The following is a 22123-nucleotide window of genomic DNA, read 5'->3' as shown; positions in this document are numbered from 1 at the left end:
GGGGGAAATGAATTATCTTTTGCAAATTGGAGGGGCATCTTGAGAAAATATTGCTCTGTCACTGTCCATATGTATTAAAAAGAAACTTTGTTATCCCCTACTATTCAGTAGACTGATCTCATAAACAGAAGTATTTAAAGTAGTGGTAGATAGGCAGAGACATGGTTAACTGAGGAGTATGTTATCTGAGTGCAGCTATCTTGAAAGCCTGAAACTATTGCGCCTTTCTTGTTGACATGTTATAAGATTGTTTCTCTTGGTGTTATATGGGGTCAACATGCAAAGTTTAAATTTGGATCCAAAGTGTTAGACTCGTGTTTCCACAGAATTTTGGAACTTTGGATCTGCTGGTTTTCAGATGCAGCTCTATTTTCAGAGGCTTGAAACAAAAATGTCCTTTGGGAAAAAAAAGAGCAGATAAAATAAACGCTCATGCAAGCTCTGAAGTCTGAGGCTTCCAAAAGCTGTGATCTTTCATCAGTGTTTGTTTTCCATCAAGTTCAGGAGGAACTCTGAGCAGGATTTGCCTCAATTTAGGAATGCAAAGAAAAAAAAAATCAATCATAATACATTAGAAATAAAAGAAGAATTTTGAGTGAGAAGATGATTTTTCAGAGAGACTTCTCTTTTCCTAGATAAGACATTCAGATAAGAAGTAAATGGTTATTCAGAAGAACACCTACGTGAATTGTTAGAACAATGGCTTCCAGACTTTCCCTGACTGCGGCCCCACTTGAGGACCTGTTTTGCCCAAGCTCAGACAGTTGCATAAAAATGGAATGATGTGGCATTCGTCAGGCTCATGACTCCTCCTTTTGGAGGCTGAGAGTGAAGTGCACGCTTCAGTGTTCCAGAATTTGTGCCCATTCTAGCAATTTGTCTGCCTGACACTTATATCTATGCATTCATGTCGGTCTATTAAAGTTCACCAAGCTCTGCCAATCCTACAGTTAGTTACGGGCCGCAGATGGATGCCTCAGCTTGCTGGAGAGCCTGCGTGGAAGTGTTCTATCTTCCTGTAACGCATGCTGCTTGTAACAGCTGATCCTGAAAAGGAGCTGAAATAAGGACATTAAGGAGTATCATTCTACAGAAATGCATTCTCTGCATTTCTGACTGAAAAGGTATGTACTGAGTAGTTAAATTATGGCAGAGAAACTGAAGTATTTGAAAGGTTTATACTGGAGCTTGCTTTTTAACTATCTATAGCCCTGTTTGGAAAAGGGCTTATAGTCAATGTATGCTTTTAGCTTGAATTTGCACGTCTTCAATCTGAAAGGAAGAATGAAAGAAATGTTATGAGAGAGAATTCCATATGTGTCTCATGCCATCTGCTAATAGCATGTGTTAGTAGCTGTGCTGCCAGAAACCAAGGAACAAAGATAATATCATTGTGGAGAAAATTGCACTGCTGTGAAAATGAGCCTCTCTTATTCCGGAAAACTTGATAACTCAGACCCTGTTGGGGCCAATTTCTGTTCACCTGACGCTTGCATAAACCCAGAATAATGTCACTCAAACCAGTGTGAGACCTTACAGAGGCAAAATTGTTCCTGCTAAGCCTAATAGAGAAAATAAATAAGTTTTATAATCTCTTTTGTATGATAGCCTTGTTGGAATTCTGCAAATGAAATTATTCGGGGAGGAGGAAGGACAAAAGCAGAAGAACTTTTCCATTGAAACAACAAGCAGGCAACTTGCTTAAAAAAAGGTGGGGAGTACAGACTCCTGTGGAATACTGAGGAAACTTTTGGCGTTAACCTTCCATTGTTTGTTTTAAGTCTCATTTGTGTGAAGCACTTGTCAGTACACTCTTTACTCCAGCAACCACACTGACAGGATCCAAGCCACCATCCCCCCCCCCCCCCCCCCCCCCCCCCATTCCCAAAGCACAAATCCCTGCATTAGCTGTCAGGAGTACTAAGTCCTGGCAGACAATGTGTGGTGTTGACTCCAGTCAATAGCAGAGGGAGTACACAGATAGCATAGCAATGAAATCTAGAAGGGAGAACTATGAAAACCAACATTGACGACGTAATCTTTGAGGTCTAGCTCCTTCTCTCCTCACCATGTGGATGGCATGGTAAAGTCAAAAACATCACGAGAAACTTCAAGCAGTACAGATCCTCCTCATCCACCTCTATTGCGAGCTGGGTTACAATGACTGGATAACAGATAGGACTGGCTATCAGAAAGGAAAACAATGAAATGTGGATTTGTAAATCATACTAGAGATGTAAATAACATGGAGAGAAAATACCTAAAAATGAGTACAGGGTTTTTTTGTCTGATATAACTGTTAGAAGAGACCTTGTCAGTGGGTCTTACTCTCTGTAAGTGAAACTCTGTAATTCTGCTTGCAAGTCAGCTGAGCTTCATCCTCCCCCAGGATTTAACCTGCGATATTTCATAAAAATGTTATTAGTAGATCTCGTAAGTGTTCAAATTTCGCCATGGAGCTGGTACAAGAAAATCTGATTGCTCTGACAGTTCTCTCAAGGGTAGAACAAAGAACCTTATCATCAGCCTCACAGCGAAAATGATCTGGATTTTGCCTTAGCAGACTGGAGTGTATATTTACACTGTTATTCCTAGAGAGCAGGAGGAGACATGAAACACAAAGAGGGTTTCTCAGTGGCTCACACTTTTTTGGTGGCCCATTTTCTTCTTAGAAATGTTTCTTTGTTTTTCAGTGTTCTAAGCATGTTATCTGTAATCCTGGACACTGGCACTGAGTATCCTGCTTAATGTTACATTATGACATAGTTAATAGCACTTTAGGAAGGAGCAGGGGGCTGTTTATGAACAGCCTTTACATCTTTCAGTTTTCTTATTCCCCTGCTCATGACTTACGGTAACTATATTTATTACAGGACTAGATGAATACAAGAAAAAAAAGCTAGTTGCTGTAGATGGCCACAGTGTGATCTAATGCATTGGCACTGGCCCTATGTTCCCTGAGTACCGAAGTCTCCCTTCAATTTAGGTAGAAAATATGTATGTGCAATGTTTCTACTAAAAATGTATAAGCGCCCAGCTCTTTCATCACTCTCTCTCAAACCTGCCACATTTACACAGATCACACAGACACTGGGGACAGAATCTTACGCCTGTATTTACAGTTAACAACTCTGTTCTGCTGTAGATTGCACAACTACAGCTTTGTAAGTAAATGTAAGAATTTGGCCCTTAGATACATACATGATAGACTTATGTAGCAAAGCAGATGTCATCAAATGTACTAAGATGTAGTCAGAAATAATGCAAATTCCTCACTGGGTAACAAACTGGTTCTGTTGAAGAAAACTTGTATGGAAGCAGACTTGAAACTTCCAGGTCTCTCATGGTGCCAGCTCTTTCTAAATGCCCTTTCTTTTCCTGTTGAGTAACGTAGCAGAATGCTCTGCTGTGTTTCTTTCCACTGCGCTATCCAAATACGAAGAGCTGTATTCTGAGGAACCAGGTGGAAGGTTGTGTCTGTGTGGCTCATATAACCTAAATTAAATTTGTAATAATAATCTTTGTAATGAGAATACCAGTGCAGCATCCCTAGAATTTTGTTATTCAGAATTTAAAGCTCTAGAATTGGAGTTATATTATTTCTTTCATTCTCTTCCTCAGCATATTGTTGGAGCATTCATTGAGGCACAAAGGCACTGATTTCCTTTTAATTGTTCACTATGTATTGTGAGTGTAATTTGGCTTTGGGGCGCACTGGACAACAGACTAAACTATCTGAACTGGAAAGAGCTTTTTGTCTAGGTGTGAAGCTTCTGAGGATTTTCTGTGGTCTAGGCTTGAATATTGCTACTACAGGCTGTGTATGTGACATCCAGTAGCCAGTGACTATAATTTAAACAACTCTCACCTAAGATTTTTTTCTAATATCTAAGCTAATTTTCCTGGTTTCAGTTTCAGACCTCTCCTCCTTGTCAAACCCACTTTTCAGCATTTAAAATAATTCTTTTTCCTCTGAAGTATAATTATCTCAAATGTCATTTTTTTCTCTTCTGTTTCATATGACATAAATCCCCTAACTTCTTTTTATATTATGCCCTGTCAGTGCTTTATCATTTTAGTCACCCAATTAATTTTATTTTTAAATCCAAAAATATCTAATACCCTAAAATAACATTACAGAACTTCACAGGAAAGTTCTTACATGTGCTATTGCATGTGTTGATGAGTCACACGTTCCTACACAAACCTACACAAACTTTCCTGGCTGAAATTTTTTCTGTGAAAAATGTAAATTCAGCATTCCTGTATGGTGGCATGTTCGTGTCATCAAAACTAAATAGTTTGGTGATGGAAAAGCACCCCCCAAAAAATCCCCAGATCTGAGATGTCTTTTTTTTTCATTCAAAGCAAGCAGTCATCCCTCTGGAAAGGTGATTTCTTTTGCCCACTCTTAATCCTCTCTGTGCTAAGCTGTTTTTTGAAGGTCCCCAGACTTTTATCCTAGTGATACCTCAGGCCTGTCTGTGGATGCACAAGGGGTACAGTGGACATGAATGGGGCTAGATGAGAATAGGAGAAGGTGCAGCCACCACCATGAATGAAAGCTGGGAGGCCAGTGTAAATGTCAAGAGGAAGAGAAAGAAGGCAAGAAACACCACGGTGGAGGAGAAAGAGGTGAAGCAGAGGGCAAGGTGGAAAGCAAAAAGGAGCTCTGTAGTCCTAGGATGAAGGGAGGTACCAAGGAAAGGAACGTGCTCATTAGGACATATGAAAACTTTCCTCTCTATTAATGCAGCGCAAACTTTTGGCTTCACCACTGTTCTTCGTGCCAATGCTGTCCCATTCTTCCTCTCTAGGAAGCTATCCCTAGGTCTCCACCTGTGTACGCTTACTAGAGCTGAGAGGATCTGCTGTGTCACCAGTTAAATGTATATACATACATGAATTGGGCTTTTCTTCACCTATCAACTGTCTACTTAATATAGTCAAGAAGCCAGGGAGGTTAAGGGTTGTTAACAACTGTCAAACTGCCAAATAGATCTGCTAGTTTCAAAACTAATATAATGACAAGCTATAATAGGCTTGTAACTCTTCAAAGGTAAACATCCATGGAGCAGGATCATAAAAATCCTTGAGGAACTCGATAGCAAGCTGCCTATGGTTCTTCACCCTTGTATTCTCACAGGTTATTGCTCAATGAGGGAAATATATGGTGTTTTGTATGAACCGAAGGCTAATTCTGAGCAGCTACTTAAATAGCCTTGATTATGTTTAGAGAAGGCTGTGGCTAACATCTCTGAATAAACATATTGCCACAGATGACCACCTGATCTGTGCTTATGGACTGTTTGTCGTCCAACCTACTGGAGTCTTTAAAAAAAAAAAAAAGCCAATTTACTAAGTTTAAATACCTCAAAATAAAGCTGAGCAGACGCAAATAGCTGGGCCTGCTCCAACACTTTACTTAGTATGACCTATAAAAGGAAGCATTGTACAGGGCCTTTGTAGTGGAACAGAGTGCAGTTCAGTTTCTTGTGCTATTCCAGACCAACCACACAGTGTTTGGTCAGTCTATCATGCACACCTGAGGAGCCCAGTGGGCTTAAAATGCAGGCATTTATTTAAATACTACATTGACAAAGACAAACAAGTGACTAGGCCCCATGAATGGAGGGACAGAGAAACCCAATCCTTTTTTTTTAAATCCTTTTGCAAATACAACTAAATATCTACTTAAGTTTACTGACAGTCCTTATCTGTACAAGCTCCAAACTGCTTAGCTCGCCAGGTGTGCTCTTGGGAGTGCAATGTGGGAGACGGGTCCTTTTCACTCCCCTTTCCCCTTAGATCACAGTGTTGATTGTACATAGCCCTGAACCCCAAAGTTATCCCTTAATAAGCGCACTCAGTGTTGAGAATCTGTAATACTTTGTGGGGGACCTATAAATAATACACTTTCTTTCTCTGAAGGGGGTCTCTCTTTTTCCACTAGAGACACCTATCCAGGACACAAGAACATGGCTTACACAGTCCTTAACCCACTGCGTTTACTCTTCTCCTGACTGTGTAGGATCCAGAGGACCAGGCCAGTGGCCATTACACACTGGTGCAGCACAGACAGTTGGTACTGGCATGCAGCAGCTCAGCCTTGTTTCCAGGAGGTAAGGCTAACGAGCCTGCTAGATTGCTGTCCAGTCTCCTCATAAAGCTTGGTGATTCAGACAGAGTTAAACCCTAACCCTGTTCCAGACAACCCTTACATTTAACACCCCAGAGAGGTAAGCCTGATTTACTGGCTTAGCTCTGCAGCACTCACTACATGAGAGAGAAATAAAGAAATCTCTGGGCAGAAGGACATGAAGAAACAATGAACTTCCAGGTGTTTATCCCGAGCTTTCAGACCTATGCAGGTGAACAGGGCTTAGCCCATGCATATGAGCTTCCACGTTTGCTGACAAAATTTTAAAACCAGAAATGAAAGCCCATGACAGGGGGGACAAACCTGAAGCTGTTTAACGTCTGTGGGAGTTGAAAAGTGCACAGTGACAGCTGAGATAGAGAGACCTGGCTCCAAGCCCTTCTCCTTTCCTGCACCTCCAGTCCTTTTGTTTTTGTGAAACAAACACCCAGCTTCCTAAGCCTTTCCTTAGTTGATCGTGTGTTGCTTTATTGTAACTTAAAATCAACTGTTATGTATAAAATTGTTATGTTATTATTGTCTATTATGACATGGAAGTAGTGTAGGTTTAGAAGTAATCAGTCAGATGAAAACAGCTTGTACCCAAATACACGAGGTATGCTAATATGTTTGTTTGTGGTCACTGCACTGTCTTATTTCCAGCAGTGCTAAGATGGGCAGTGCCTTCCTTATAGTTAGAAATCCTCATCTAGCTCTATCTTGCATTTGTGTTAGATTATCAAATCTCTCTTCCCCACACCTTATAAGACCTTCTATAGTAGTGATCAAATCATCTTTTACCATTCCCATTTTTAAGCTAACTCTTTCAAAACTCATGCAGGCAATTTATCACAACATCCTGGTTAGAAATTTCTTGCTTTAGTAGCTGCTGTTTTAGCATCCTCCTTCGGATGATGGGATGGAAATTGTTTCATCATTTCTAAACTATGGATTCATCAGTTAGCTTCTTCCCAGTTGTGATGCTGGAATATTTATTGAACTTATCTGCCTTTTCTGCACAATTGTTTTACAGTTGTATCATCTCCACCTAGTAATGGACCAATATTATTGCTTTGATTGATCCTAATGTACTTGGAAATTTTTATTTGCCTCCATTGTCTTGGACAGAGATTGTTCCTTCTGTCATTTTGCCTTCCTTACCAAGTCTTTGAAACTGCTGGCTTCTGATTTATATTCATTACTATCAACTAACCCTTTCTGCTATTTGTTACTTATGACTTTCTCTTCAATTATTATTAGGCTGGCTTTTTTAGAAGATAACTACTAATTCTAAGCTACATTCACTTTCCCCCCATCATTATGGCCCTTCTGCTTGAGATTTTGAACATCTAGAAAAATTGTCTTAATATTCATGATAGTCAGTCACATTTTCATCACTTTTTCTTCCTCTTTATTCTATTTGCATCAATAATTGCTTTCAGATTTCCTTGGGTACTGCCCCATGAGAAATGTACGTTTAGCTCCCAGTTTCCCCTTTTCCCTGGTACCAAAGTCCTGCTGATGGTGAAGGGGAAGTTGCTGGGAAAGACACTATCTCCACAGTACCTCTTCTGAGCAAGTAATAGCAATACTGCTTTCCAAGAAGCTCCTTGAATTACTCTGTACAAAACAGTTTCACCTTGTGGGCAGCAACTACTAATTTCGGAACTGACAGCTTCATCATCAGCCCAGGCTTATAATCTGGGTAGCCTCAGCTAACCCTTCCTCCATCTCTGTGGCTCCCCTCTCCACACACACTCCAGCTAGGCAGGCACCACGTCCTTTTGCTTCTTTCTTCACAGCAGCACTGACCAGATTTATAAATGTCAAAGGTCTTCCTCACAGTGTGGCCCCCAGATGAAAGCAGACACTTCATCTCTTCAGTCAGACCCATCTGCCAGCCCTTCCAGCAGCTTTTCCCCTTCCTTCTGAAACTCTTCTTACCTAAATGTTTCTCCTCATTGGTCTTCTCTAGTATCATCTCAATTTATCATCTCATCATTGCACTTCACAAGACTTTGCAGATAGCAATTAAATGTTTAGAGGCAGACAGCTGGTGAATGTACCTGGGTGGCATTTGTAGAATCTGGCACAGTTCTACAAGCATAAAGACATTGTGCAAAGAAATTAGGGACAGCCAGTCTTGAGGAAAAAGCTCAGCTGAAGATTTGCTATTGATTGACATTTGTGTTTATGAGCAGAGTCAGCTCGAGGCAAAAGCAACAGTTGGACAAGGATGCTGTCTGTGGAAGGTAAGTGTCTCACTAGCTCTTTTAGTGAATTCCTCTGGTGTCATAGGACATAAGCTAGAAATGACTGCTGAAGACAGCTGGAAAGCTGAGCAAGTACAGGTGATCTGCAGCCCCCACTTTCCCTTCCCAGACCCTCTCCAGCAAGTTCCTGAGGAGGAGGAGAGGAACAGTTCTGCATAAGTAAATGCTAGCCTGTCTAGACCGCAGAGTTTAAGTAACAGTGACAGACAGTTGCCTCCATTTACCCATTCAGTCAGATCTAGAGGACCATCTCCCCTGAAAGTCTCTCCATCCGTCTGCAGTGGAGTTCCGTGCTAGATCAGAAGGTGTCATGAGACAGCGACTGGCAGGAAAAGTCACCTGAGAAGCTGGAGTCAAAGCACCGCCAGTATTGCATCTTTGCAGCAAAGAGTTAAATACCCAGTCTGAGCATTCATTCCCACTCAGCAGAAGAGAGGGCCAGAGATGCCTGCCGCACATGCACCCAGCTCTGTTTCCCCACAACTCCCTCCCTTGCCTCTCACCTCTCCTTGACCCCCTACCACTCCTTTCGTGTCTCTGCATAGCTCACACAGCCCAATCGAGCTCTCTCCCAGGCACTTCAGTCAATGCAGCGACTCTTTGCAGAGACTTCTGTTTCCATGGTAACTCAAGATAGGAGGGGCAGCATATTGCTGTTGGGGCTGCTGTGAGATCTCACCGGTATGTACTGTACAGGCCCTGTGCGAATAGAAAGCTTCACTCCAGCTCTCACTGAAAAGGCTGGGACCTGTACTGCTTTTATCAATAAACTAGCACCACAGAAGGCGTAGCCCAAGGATCCAAAGCAGAGCCTTGTGGAAACACTCACCAAGCAATCTGGCGATAGCCTAGAATACAACTGGCCAGAGCACTTTACTTTGACTAGTCTACTTGATGAGAGAATATAATAACCACTTTCTTAACCTCTGCAGATGTAGGAGTGGAAAACAGAGCAGTGAAATGAGCAAGAGAACTGGGGAGAGGACAGAGGTCAAATACAGCTGAGCAAGGTATTCTAATCACCTGGGGAACTGGGGGTGCTCTCCAGGGTGTGAGGTCCTGCAACACACGTCAGGGCAGTGCTCATAAATGCATTTGAAATCATTTTAGGAACTCCTCACTCTGATTTTTGGGACTAGAAAGGTCAAGCATCTGTAATTTCAATTATGCTGAACTGCAATTACGAGCACCTGGGATCTCTGAAAAACAGGGCAAAGAGAATAACTCTTCTCTTTTGTGATATCTTGCTAATGATCATTTTGCTTAGGAATGATTTGTTTGGATTTTGTTCCTTGCTGTTTGGGGTTTTTTTGACTGGCCATGCAATACTATTTCTGCTCTCTGATTGCATGCTTGGAGAAGAGAAATAAAAGGAATTTAAAGATAGTTTGGCTCGTACATAAATGAGGACTAACTGTGCCATTGCAAGTGAAGTCTGAACTTGCCCAAAATTCAGCCTATACCGGTTTATTGCCTTGCATTTACAGTGCAGAATTCTGTCAGCGTCAAGTTTTTTTTTTTATTTGTAAAAGATGCTCTTAAGACTACTCTTTAAAATATACTGTATAAAAAGCTGTTTTGTAGGGAATTTTTAAAGAATTTTTACAGAATTTTCTAGAGTAATTACAGAATTACAATTGAAATAGCTTAGGAAAGAATAGAGAGAGAAGTGAAAAAGCATTTTATAAATTCAAATAATAAGAAGATAGTATGCAAAATAAAACTACAGAAATAAAAGTGAATTTTCCAGAGGGCTGAGAAATATGTACTGGAGAGATGTATACAGATAAAAGATTGGCACAACTTATCTGAATGATCAGAGTTTATCATGGTCTTCAGTCAGGGCAGCCCTTGCATCTGTGAAAAACTATAGGTTATCCCAACAGGTCTGGGACAGTTTCAGATCAGTGCAGAGCTGTACTGGTCTGTATTGCGTAGATTACAGTTCACAGCTCTGAGCTTTCGCATGCCTGTTATCTTGCTGCTTATGACTTGAAGAGAAGCCAATGTGACCTAAGGCTATAGGGAAAAATAGTCTGTGAAACCACATTGCCTCTCTGGTAAACTTAATCCAGAAAGATGACTCACATCTGAAATGTAAGGGTTTACTTCACAACTTCTAAACCACTTAATTTTACATCTGACTAGGAATCAGTGGATTTCCAAACCAATATGTAAGCAGAGACAATTATTTGTACTTAATTTAATCAGAAGACTATTTTTCAATAGCTGTTGTTCCCTTTACACACTAACGAAGCTTTCGGCAGAGCTTTGTGTAACATTGCACCACACAAGAGAACAAATACTCTTTGATTTTATCATCTACTAAAACCTGTACCATTACAGGATCATTGAATCCCTAATTATAACTTTGTGAAATATAATGACAAACATGCTGAACACCAGAAGACGGTAACGTTCAGTGAACATGCATAAATGAAGCCAATGTGCTAAAAGAGTCACTACTTAAATAAGAATGCTGTTCAACAGAGCATCTTTTTATGACGTTACTCCTGAGACTAGAGACCCATGACGTTACAGTCAGTGCATGAAAGCAGATTTGTTTCTCTTCTTGGTTTATACAGACTCTTACATTCATGAGTGTTAGTGATCACTCAGAGCAATGGCTCTAAATATCCATAACACCACATCCATCTTTCAGAAAAGGTTTTGAAACGCTTGTGCAGACTCTTCACTGAGGAGCAACAATTAACAGAAGGGAAACAGCAACAAAAAATTAGAAAAAAACACCTGTGGTGGAAAAGGTAGACTACCTGAATCTTTCATTACGTGTCAAGGAGATATCTTGCTCTTACCAGATATTCTTGCTATAGTCCTCTCACTTCCTTGAACCCCTACCATTTCCTGCATTCTGACTTAAAGAACGCAGAGGACTGCTTTACACCAGCTAGGTTTCCACAGGCAGAAGCGCTAGAGACTGAGTATGTTTCAATGGCTGTGTATTTCTCATAAGTTTGATCTTGGGGTAGCAATTGTAGCTATCTCAACAATGTGGTGAATAGCTGGATAGTCTAATCTGCTCCTTCCCACTTCAGGCATACTTTGAACCCAGCCCAGAGACATTTTATATTGCCTGATGCCTGCCGGGTCCCTTCCAGAGATCAATCTTTTCTTTCCTGACTTTTCTATAATTATAGAGCCTGGAGCCTGGAGGTGGGATGCCAGACTGCTGCAGGCCAAATTCCTGTACTGAAGATGTACAGGCAGAGGCAGGGCTGATCATATTGACTCTTGTGAGGGGAGGGATAGTATTCAGTTCCTTAGTAAATCTATCATGGCACAGTTGATGCTGATTCCCATGCAGCAGTGAATTGAATTGCATGCCCAAAGCTCTTACCACCACACGCCACCTTCCACATTACTGTCCTGGAGGTTGCTCACCCTAAAGCAAGGACAGATGAACAGGACATGCAGCAGCCTCTGAAAAGCCATACTTCATAGTCTGGTGCACTAGGTAACAAAAACCATACTGGATCAGACCAAGGCTCCTGTTACTCCAGTGTTCTGGCTCCCAACTTCGCTGTAAGCAGATGCCAACAGAATAGTAGGAAAAGGGCAAACATATCTTCTGTCCCCCCTCCCCCCCCCGCCCCAAAATCTCCCAGCCTTTGACTATTTTCAGTTGAGAGGATTTTCTGAGCCGATTGTAATCTGTCTGTTTGGTAATCCCCACTGGCTCTCTTCCATGAACTTGTCCATTCTCCCCTTGAATCCCTGAGACATTTTTGCATGTTTTTTGCAAACACCCTTTGTGAGGAGTTCCATGGCTTTCAACCTGGCTCTTAACAATCCTTAGCTCTTTGTAAGCACCATTATCCACCCTCTCTACACTGCTCATCATTTTGTAGCCTTCTGTAATCCCCTCCCTCTACCATGTCACCTGTTTTCCAGGCCTGTTCAGTTGTCCTCCATATGAAACCTGTCCTATGGCTGTGATCATCATTGTTGTCTTTCTCTGAATCTTTTCCAGGTCTAATATATCTGTTGGAGATGAGGTGATCAGAACTGCACACAGTGTTCACTGTGCGGCTGAACCATGGATTTGTACCATATTCTAAGTACATGCTCTATTTGGGGGTCCATTTGGTGTCTTAATAATTGCCCTAGTTTGATTTGCCTTTTTTGACCACTGCTGAACACTGAGCTGATGTTTTCATGCTATCTAGCACAAGTCCAAAGACTCATTCCTACTTGGTAATGGTCAGCTCAGAGCCCATTTTTATAGATGAAGCTATCGTTTTTCCCAGTTACGTCACTTTACAGCTATCTACCTCAAATATAATTTGCTGTTACTCAGTTTTGCTAGGTCCTTCCACATTATTTCACAATCAGCTCTTACTACTGCAATACACTGAAGTAAGTGCTAGTTATCTTTAATGTGCTGGGCTGTAAACTGCAGTGGGTTGGGAGCTGCTAGAAGTCCTGTTTAGCATTTCCCCTCCAGGGTTACCAACATCCAGGAGAGTCAGGGCAGGAAACTGGAGATGGCTACAGCATCACTCACGTCAGTTTAATCTGCTGTCAGATGTGAGTGTGTCACCTGGATCCCATACACTGTAATAAAAATCGTTATACTCTCTGCAATGGGCAAAGCTGGTGAGGCCAAGTAGCCAAGTTTAAACCAGTTACTATAACCCTTTTTTTCCAAAGCAGTATAACAGATTTTGTAATCACTGTATATTGTATATCCCAGCAGAAAAAAAACCAAAAAACATTCTCCTATAACTTTGGCTGCAACAGTAAATTAACTTTGGACTTTGCTAGAATACATCACTGGGTTGTTAGTTTGCTTCATTCTCATAGCAAACTGCACTGACATGTAACATACAAAAAAAACGGAGTTTCTTTGTAGTGCCTCTCACATGTGAAGAAAAAGGATTAGAAGAGCATCTTTTTTAAAAGTGATGAGCAAGCATCTTCAGTTAGATGAAGATGGGAAGTCTTGTGATCAAACACCAAATTAGGGGCCATAGGACTTGACTTCTGTTTCCAATACTGAACAAAGCTTCAGCCATGCAATGACTAACATGCTGTCCTTCTGGTGTGTTATACCAGCTTTCCATGTGCGCAAAAGAGTTCATAAGGCAAATAACATGACTCTCTCTGGAGCCTTCACTTATTCCCAAGAAACTTTGTTCTTAACATGCATAGGATAAGAAACTCCTTTGCATTGCTTCCTTGCACATTTACTGAAGGATATGAGTCAGGGATAGCTTCTTACTGTGGACAGGAGGGCATTCCTTAGCTTTCACAATCACCAGACATTAAAACACAGATGACTATACCAGCGCAGCCCTTTTTCTTAAATGACAATGCTAATATTTGGCCCATCTATTATGTTGCCAACAGAAAACCCTCCTGTTACATTAACCCAAAACAGAGTACAGCGTATGCTTTCCCTTTCTCCTGATGTGCCCACTTCCCACCATGCTTGGCAGCGCAGAGCAGTTGCTTACAGCAACTCTGGGTACTTGTGGGGAGGAAACAGACCCCCAAGTGGCTGTTGGTGCGGGATTTTCAATCCCTGTACATCAGCAGGCCTGGGTAAAGGACAACACAGACCCAAAAATAAGGGCCAAAGTCTGCAGGCATTAAGCGTAACCACTGAAGAAGTCTGCTTTCAGTGACTGGAGCCGGCTCTTTTTTTTTCAGGAACCAAAAATCCTATCTGTGTAGTAAACAGCTTAAGTAACCATGCAGAAAAAATATGATGATCACCTAGCCAGTCCTTTGGGATGAAAGATCTTCGAAGGGTAAATGAGATGGAACTGGCATGTCTCTTGCCTGGAATACTTGAGAAGCGTTTGTTGGTAGCAGGTATAATCATGTATGGCTAGCCAGACAGCGGAGCCAAACCAACAGCTGTTGACTTGCCAGCTGTGTAATCTTTATCACTCCTTCTGGCTAAGGGAAAAGCAGGTGATGACTTGGGACAATTGCCAGGCATTTGGAAAGACCACTTATGCGTATGATTGATTTTATAGCCAAGGAAGACTTTTGTTTCCCGGGTACCAAGCCCTGATTACAGCCAACATGTTCACCTCAGCATTGTGACTGTGTTCTCAGGAATGTGGCATAACGCTTCATGGCAACATGGGACCACCAAGAGGAACTATAAAAGCAAATGAAGCAAATAAGGTGAATGGTACTGAATTGTTGGGAGGAAAGCAATTTTAGTACAATGTTGACCACTAATACTGCAAAGTCATTTTTGCAGCTAAGCAATGCGAGCAGGTGGAGCAGTTGTTCATGTATGGATTATGCAGGTCCCTTTGGTATTCTACAACAGAAGCGAGTACAATGAGGAAACAGAGACCTGCCAACTAAGTCACGGGGCTGAAAAGGTAGGTTGAGATCCTGCCATAGCTTTGACTTGCAATCTGACAGACTACCTGTGTTCCAAGTTGAAGAACTTCAGCTTTTCATATTTCAGCCTTAAGAATGCTAAATAATGTTTTGTCTCATTTCATCCATCCGATTTCTCAGTTTTATCCAGTTTCCATAAGAATCAATTGAATTCCTCAAAATTAACCCCCTAATTTTGCTGCCTCACTTGTAAGTGCATGACAAGAATGTCCGTTTCAGAGAGGCCTTGTAAAGGTGCTGTTAGTTACAGCTGTAAAGTGCCCTGACCGGTGAAGAGTCTCCAATGAAAAACAGTATGGCTGTGCAAAGCATTGTAAAGTCTTTGTAAATTAAGATAGTAACAAGACAGGTATATGTTTTTTGTTAGCATGTGAGATTCATTAGCTGTACTAAACATAGCATTTCCATGCTAATAATCTCCACCAGCTGCTATGGCTGCAGATCAGTCCTTCAGTTCATTTCAAAGCATGGTTTTTCCTCCAGTTCTTGGACTCCTTCACCTCTGTATCATCAGGATTTCTTCAACACAGTTATTAAACAGCTCACATGTACCTGCCCCACCTTCCAATACACTCATCTGCATTCCTCACCCTGCTCTAAGACATGCTTTGTTCATATATTTGCATTCTCAGAGCTCACATTCTCTGTCTTACTTATTCATGTGGGACAAAGTAATCCTCTGAGTTATGAGTGCTGAGTTACAGTCATGATGGATTTAGCCCACAGTCTTGAAAGCCAAGTGATCCTGTCTTTGCAAGAACAGATAAAGGGTACATTATCCTATAGCTTAATCAGTACTTTTTGGAAGTATTTTACAACTTGCTTTAAAAAAAAAAGTGCTGGAAATATTTGTAGTGACAACCTTTTGACCTTACTACACGCATAACAACCTTCACTAAATACATTTTTGTTTGTTCTCAGATCTGTGACCAAAATTTGCAAGCTTTCTCCCAGCTTTTTCTCAGTTTATAAAGCTTTTCCTAATCTCCTGTGTTTACTAAATCTCCAGTTTCCAAACGCTGTTAATCTTTCAAGCCCTCTAAATTTCTCTGACAGAGACAGCTCTGTCTTCCAGTTGATGCAGTATTTACTAGGTCTGATGGAACAAAACCTGAGGTCAGAACACATGACCTTGGAGGATATTTTGAGTCTGGACCTTGGCACAGACCAGCTGAAAAATGATCTCATCTTTCCCCCTTCTCCTTGTTCTTCTTGTGCAGTGCAGAAAATCAAAACCTCAGGTATGCATAACTCCTATCACTGCTTGATTTGCAGTCTGGAAAAAAAAAATCAAGCTCCTTATTTCCATACAGCAAGTGGGAACCAGTAGTGGTTGGCAACTTTCTAGTCTTGGCCAAGGGCAAAGGAAATAGTTAATCTATCACTACTTTGAAACACAAATCTGTTTGCTTCTTACTGGGACAATGGAAAGATCTGAGTCCTTGACTAATATTAAAACATACAGCTTAGGCTGATCTCATTTCCCATTTTTCTGTTCTCATCTCAAATTTTAGGCCTTGATTTTAGTTGAAATCTTTTATTTTTAAGGTTTATCTGGCATCAACTGCTTCTCAGTGCTGTTTATTCTTTCCATTAGTTAGACTTCTTAGCTGCTTACTCAACATATTAGGATTAAAATGCAAACACTATGCTGTTCTGGAAAGATCTAAGAAGTGATATCTCAAGAAAAGTTTGTTAGATTTTGTATGGTAGAGAAGGTGTCGCCACGTTCTGGGTAGGAAAGATGTTCAGCCAATTAATTACCCTCATTTTCTTCTAGTCACCTTTCTGCAAACATAGGCCCTGCTCAGCACTTCCAGTGAGAGGTGAGGATCATGACAGGTGGGAGGCATATGGTTGGAGAACTTTGTTTATGATAAATAAAAACATCCTTAAAATGACAAAGCTGATTAGGATAATCAGGGGGGTTAAGATACAATGACACTGAAACGAATCCTGAATGACACTGGGAAAACGCTGTGGTTCAGTGTGAGTCCACCCTAAACCAGGAGGTAAAGAAGCTGCTGACAGATTCATCTCAGAACCTTGGCAAAAAAGTTTCATTTAGAAGAAACGCCTGGGAAGAGAAACGAAGATCGACAGCAGGAACCAGAGGCTGGCTGTGTTGGCAGACAAGCCCATGTTGTCACCCACGTGAAAGTTTGCAATCCTGATGAATGATAGGTACTCTACAAGCCTTCCTGAGAGAAGGGATGGATTTAGGGAATGGTCTAGTAGTGGGAAAGTTTTTTTTCTCTGGGACAGATCCCAACCCATACTTGCTTTGAGGTTGTGGATTTTTTTTGTTGATTCATTGCAATACTGTTTTGATTTAGGAAGCTGACACACCTTGAGATGTGGTATCACTTGTCTGATTACAGCAGAAATTCTTCTGACTACACACCAGTGCAAGGCTTTCCTGTTTCCTCAGTTTTATTTTCTACACTAAGCTTTGCACTCTTATATCCACGCTATACTGGCCTACATAAAACTGCACTTTAAAAGTGGCCAGTCCGTTTTATTGAGAAAAAAAACTCGCCTTCTGATGTTTTTGCTAGCATCAGTCCCCAGAATACAACTCCATGCTCCCCACTGATGTGCCAGACAAAAGTTCATGGCTTTGTCTTACTGAAGTCTTGATTATTCATGCAGTTCCCAATGAGTCACTCCACACCCTTGAATTATTTCTGACAGATGTAAAGTGCCTTCTGCTGAATTCCTCCTCCAAAGAGCCCTTTGCATGACCGGTTTATCAGTGAATGCTGGCAGACTCATGATTTACAATGCTTCATCATCATGGTATGTGCAATTCTAAACATGATGACTGGGGAAACCAGACCCACCTATTTTTTTTTTATAGGCTCACAGCTTCAAAAACCTCCCAGCAGCCACACGAGAAGAGTTCATCCAGGCAAGGTGTGTGTGCAGTGAGACCCTATATTACCCTATGGATCTCAACATGGCTATGAAGGTGAAAGAAAATGGATCCCCTGAAGGTACATGAATTCACATGCAGGGAAGATACGCAGATCAAAATATTAAATTGAAGAATCATTTCTGTCACTTTTCACTTTCTTGCTTTCCTTTTGCTGCTAAAAATGTGCTTACCACAGGCTAAATACTCAGCTGTGATGTATGTAATGCATGTTAACTGTCTGTGTGTGAACAGTGGAGATGAGACATTTTCCTTTGTGAGCTAAAACTCAGCACTGGTCCCTCAGCCTGCCCATGTTGACCTTGCCTCCTTTAAAAGGGAAGTACGCTCTCTGCTGTGTTTGCCCACAAACACAGTTAGTACACATCACTCAATGCACAGTTAAGGCAAAAATCTTCTGCCAGTGCCTACAGAAGACAGGCACAGGCCATTTCCCAAAGGCTCTTCAGCCTTTTACTGAACTAAAGATCCTTAGACTGGCCCTTATGGATTTTCGCAGATCTTCTTTCGTCCACAAAGAAAAGCTCTTTCAGGGTCTCCAACAATAAGGGGAACCTCCCCCAAAGGAGAGCCTCCTCCAAAGCAAGCAGGCACTTGGCAGTAAAGATGCTTTGAGGGGTACCAATAACTCTTCCTTGCGACCTTATGCTGCTCTCAGGTGCAGCTCCATTATGCAGCAGGAATTTACACACAGTAATTAAATTGCTAGCTTTGAATTAGTCCTAGTACCAAGTGGATTAGTGTTGATGTGGTCAGATGTACTGATTATCCTGTACGTGATAGTACACGTATGTGTCTCAGAAATGGTGTGGCTTCTCATTAGAGGGGAGCTCTGTTGAGTAGATGAGTACTCACCATAGGAAAAGGCCAAAAGAAACCTGCGTTACCATACCTGCAGTCAGTGAAAGGGACTGATGCCCTTCCAGGGGATGCTGCACTCATTGTAATGATATTCCTTAGTAGGTGGCCAGTCCTGGCCTAATGTGAGACTGAAGACATTAGCTCTGCAGTGTGAGATTTTCGGCTGTGATTCCATGTGTTTCTCCCATAAAAATCTCTGTCATTGCAAAACAAAACAACCCCCCAAAATAATGTCAAACAGTCATTTCAGCAATTGTGAAATCAATTATTCATTCGATTAATAAAAAAAAAAAACTCATTAGACGTTCCAATTGTGAATTTTGTATTGCCAGTGATAAAACTCCCCCCTCCTTTTATTCACAGATGGCCACAATGAGATTTTTTTTTTTTTGGCTCAATAATTAATCATTTTTGCGTTATGTCTGACTTGCTTTAGGGATTTACATTGTGTCTCTCTCTTAAGGACCGCTGCAATTGAGATACAAATCTCTATGCGTCTGGGCATATGTGAAAAACTTCAATACTTGTGCAGATGACTAAGTATATGTTTTTTAACATGCATTTTAGCACCGTAAAGGCACCTACACAGGACAGTAGTAGGAGCTGATCTGTCATCTTTCCATCTTGTCACTAGATCCACTGGATTCTGACAGCTGAATAGAGACTATAATTACAAGTGTCAGTTTTTGTCAGACTTTTTTCATATTCCCTAATTTAGTTTTATGCATTTCAAGAAACTTCAATGGGAACAGGACCAAACCTTGTTATTTTCCCCCTAAACTCTATGCCTCCCTTTCTAAGAAAGAGGAGCTATTCTCAGATTTCCTGCAGTAATAACCCTTTACATTCTTTTGGGGGTCAGCATAATTATAGTGTTCCGTTGAGGAGTGTCTTGGTTTGCACTGACTCCTTGGGAGAACAGCCCCAGGCAGTTTGAGCTGGGAGCAGCTGTGCAAAGGTTCTTGTAGGAGTAGTCAGGTATTAGACTCCCCACCCTCATGAAGGTTAGAGGATAATGCCACAAGTTTTGCAGGAATAAAGAGCCTTTTGCTCGCCCTTCTAAGAAGTAGCTACATTAGAAGAAGCAAACAAAAATGGGACTTGGTTTCATATCCCTCTACTCCCACAGCTATCCTCATTGGAGTTAGCAACACTGTGAGCATGTGATGTGGTACAGTAACCCTTAGCTATTCATTCTTAAAGGAGAAGTGCTATTTTTGCATGTAACTATTGCCTATTTTTGAATTTTACTATGTATATAAATTTACACTTCATAGCATATCTATGCATCCTTTTGAAAGGCAGGTGATGAAGAGCAAAGGCTAGGACCTTACAGGCTTATTTAGAAAATGTCCAGCTTTTTTTATTTCACATGTTTACAGTTGTCTCTAGCCATATTATTGCTGGTGATTTTCCACAGTAGCTTGGGAAGTAACATTGTTTGTCTATATGTTGAATATCGCTAAAAAGCACTTAAAATATCAAACGCAAGAACAGCTGATTTTTTTTTCCTCACAACTATAGCCTAATACAGATTTGAACCATGAACCATCGTGTTAAAGCTTCTGAAATCAATTTAAAGCTAAATTAGTTATAGCATAGCACAAACATATCCTGTAAAGGTACAGAAACATCTTTCACGACTCCATAGTAATGCAAATGGGCTGACCTGATAATGTTTTCTCACTGTATTTTCAGTATATGCTTGCATTTGTTTCAAAGACATTTCAAAAATAAAATGGTTTGGGATGAGAGTTGGATTTAGGATGAGATAATATGCTGTAGTTGTGATGGATAAGTCTTTTACTGTGCTGCTTACTTTCTGAATTATCCTCATCTGAGCTTTTCTTTAAACATTTAATTATCTCTTCTCCACTCTGCTCTTCTGTACTCCACTCCGCTCTGCTCCCCAGACTTCTCTAATCAGTGGGGACTGGACTGGGTTAGTAAATTCATTCTTACAGAAATACGGCAACTCTGTTGCTGGAGCAGAAACAACTTTTCCTTCCCTATTGTACAGCTGGACCATAATAATTTCATAATTATTTAGCTGTACCAGATAATTTTATTATAGCTGAAGTAATACTAATACAGGCTTACTGTTTAAACATGATGTGTACATATTATAATTCTGCTTATTTGTTAGCCTGCACAGTTTTATATCCAGACTCACTGGAGGAAGGAAACTGATTTAAAGAAAATCCAGAATAAGATATTGTTTCTACTAGGAAAAGTATTCCAGGGGACACATCACCATCCACCTGTAACAACACATACTACGGCAGACCCCATTCAACCCAAGCTCAGCCCCCGGTGAGAGGGGGATGGTGGCTGCCAGAACGTTGTTCCCTGCCCAGCTGCCTGCAGGCACACAGCCCTGCTACAAGATCAGCTAAGAGGAAAGGCGTGTCACCACCCTTCACTCATGGAGAAAGTGGTGCAACAAACCTGATCTTCCCAGGTGTCTCTGGGACAGCAGCCTCTGTGCCTACCTCCTCATCTGAGCATGGACAGTAGAGAGCTCTCTCTGGCACATTTTTTGTTGGCATCTTAGGTATTAAAATTAATAAAATTAATTATGTTAATTAATAGGATTACTCATGCATCTTAAACAATATTTCAGCTGCAGCTCATTTAATTTACTCTACCTCTACAGTATAAGTGATTCCATCAGTGAGTCAGCACCAAAGTGTCCCTACCCTAAATGCCATTGAAAGTACCCATTAAGCACACTAGGAACCTGAAAACCCTCCTATGAACTACTTACACTGTAGACAATTATGATTAAATGAGCTAATGTTGAGTAAGTTCTACCTTTCAAGTCCAGTTTGTGCTGCCTGAGTATCTAATTTTATAGGAGAAAACAAGGATATATGATTAGAGATTAATACCAAATTCCCAGTCATATAGTGAAAGAGCAATTGTTCTGAATGGACAGATTTTGTTCCTTCCATGTATTGCCTGTGCATAGATGAATACTCTTCAGAAACATATTCCCTGCCAAAACAGAATAAAGGGATTTGTCAGCTTCTTCAGAAATATTCCCTTTGCAACTGGAATGCCACAGATTTGCCTGTGGGGCCAACTTGAGCTGGGATAACTTGAGTGTGGACAAGGCTGGTTTCAAAAGACACCACATGCATTTTATGCACTTACAAGATTGCTTACTGCCAGACTTCTTTGTGGAAATAACATCAGGAACGACTGCTTTTTCGAAGGGAATTCATACTGTGGCTTATACAGGGGCTTCCACTGCTGTATGGAAGCAGCTATGCAGCCAGATCTAACTGAACTCTGAGATTTAGGAGAATTTTCCCACTAGCTCACCTGGATCCAGGCGGTAGTCTCTGGAAACTCTGTTGCCCATCATGCTTGTTCCTCTGAGGTGTCCTTTGCAAAAACTAATGAAGTAGTCAGGTTTTCTACTCTTGGTCCCTTCTAATGGGTCTGCCTATGGCATGAGGGACACTAGTCCACCCTTAGGAAGCCATTGTTAGTGTCAAGGTTAAGCTACTCGAGGAGCTTGCT

At 41.1% G+C, this 22123-nt stretch overlaps 1 long non-coding RNA gene across 6 annotated transcripts in view; it reads right to left on the bottom strand.

The window, feature by feature from the left end:
• The window catches only part of LOC104138364 (uncharacterized), a 65354-nt gene that overhangs the window by 18332 nt on the left and 24899 nt on the right, over positions 1 to 22123 (bottom strand). Inside the window, exons 8-9 of one of the 6 annotated variants that reach the window (XR_011142945.1) lie at positions 21044 to 21144; positions 18627 to 18791 (exon numbers count right to left, since the gene is read on the bottom strand). The exons of 2 other annotated variants lie outside the window; for them this stretch is intronic. This is a non-coding gene — a long non-coding RNA (uncharacterized lncRNA). Of the gene's footprint in view, positions 1 to 6129; positions 8237 to 17887; positions 18792 to 21043; positions 21145 to 22123 lie in introns of those variants that run through there. 3 more of the 6 variants (XR_011142947.1, XR_011142948.1, XR_011142944.1) reach the window with 3 other exon arrangements.

This window comes from Struthio camelus, chromosome 9, assembly GCF_040807025.1.
Source record: "Struthio camelus isolate bStrCam1 chromosome 9, bStrCam1.hap1, whole genome shotgun sequence".
In the NCBI taxonomy this organism is placed as follows: domain Eukaryota; kingdom Metazoa; phylum Chordata; class Aves; order Struthioniformes; family Struthionidae; genus Struthio; species Struthio camelus.
This window is presented reverse-complemented; position numbering and strand designations above follow the sequence as displayed.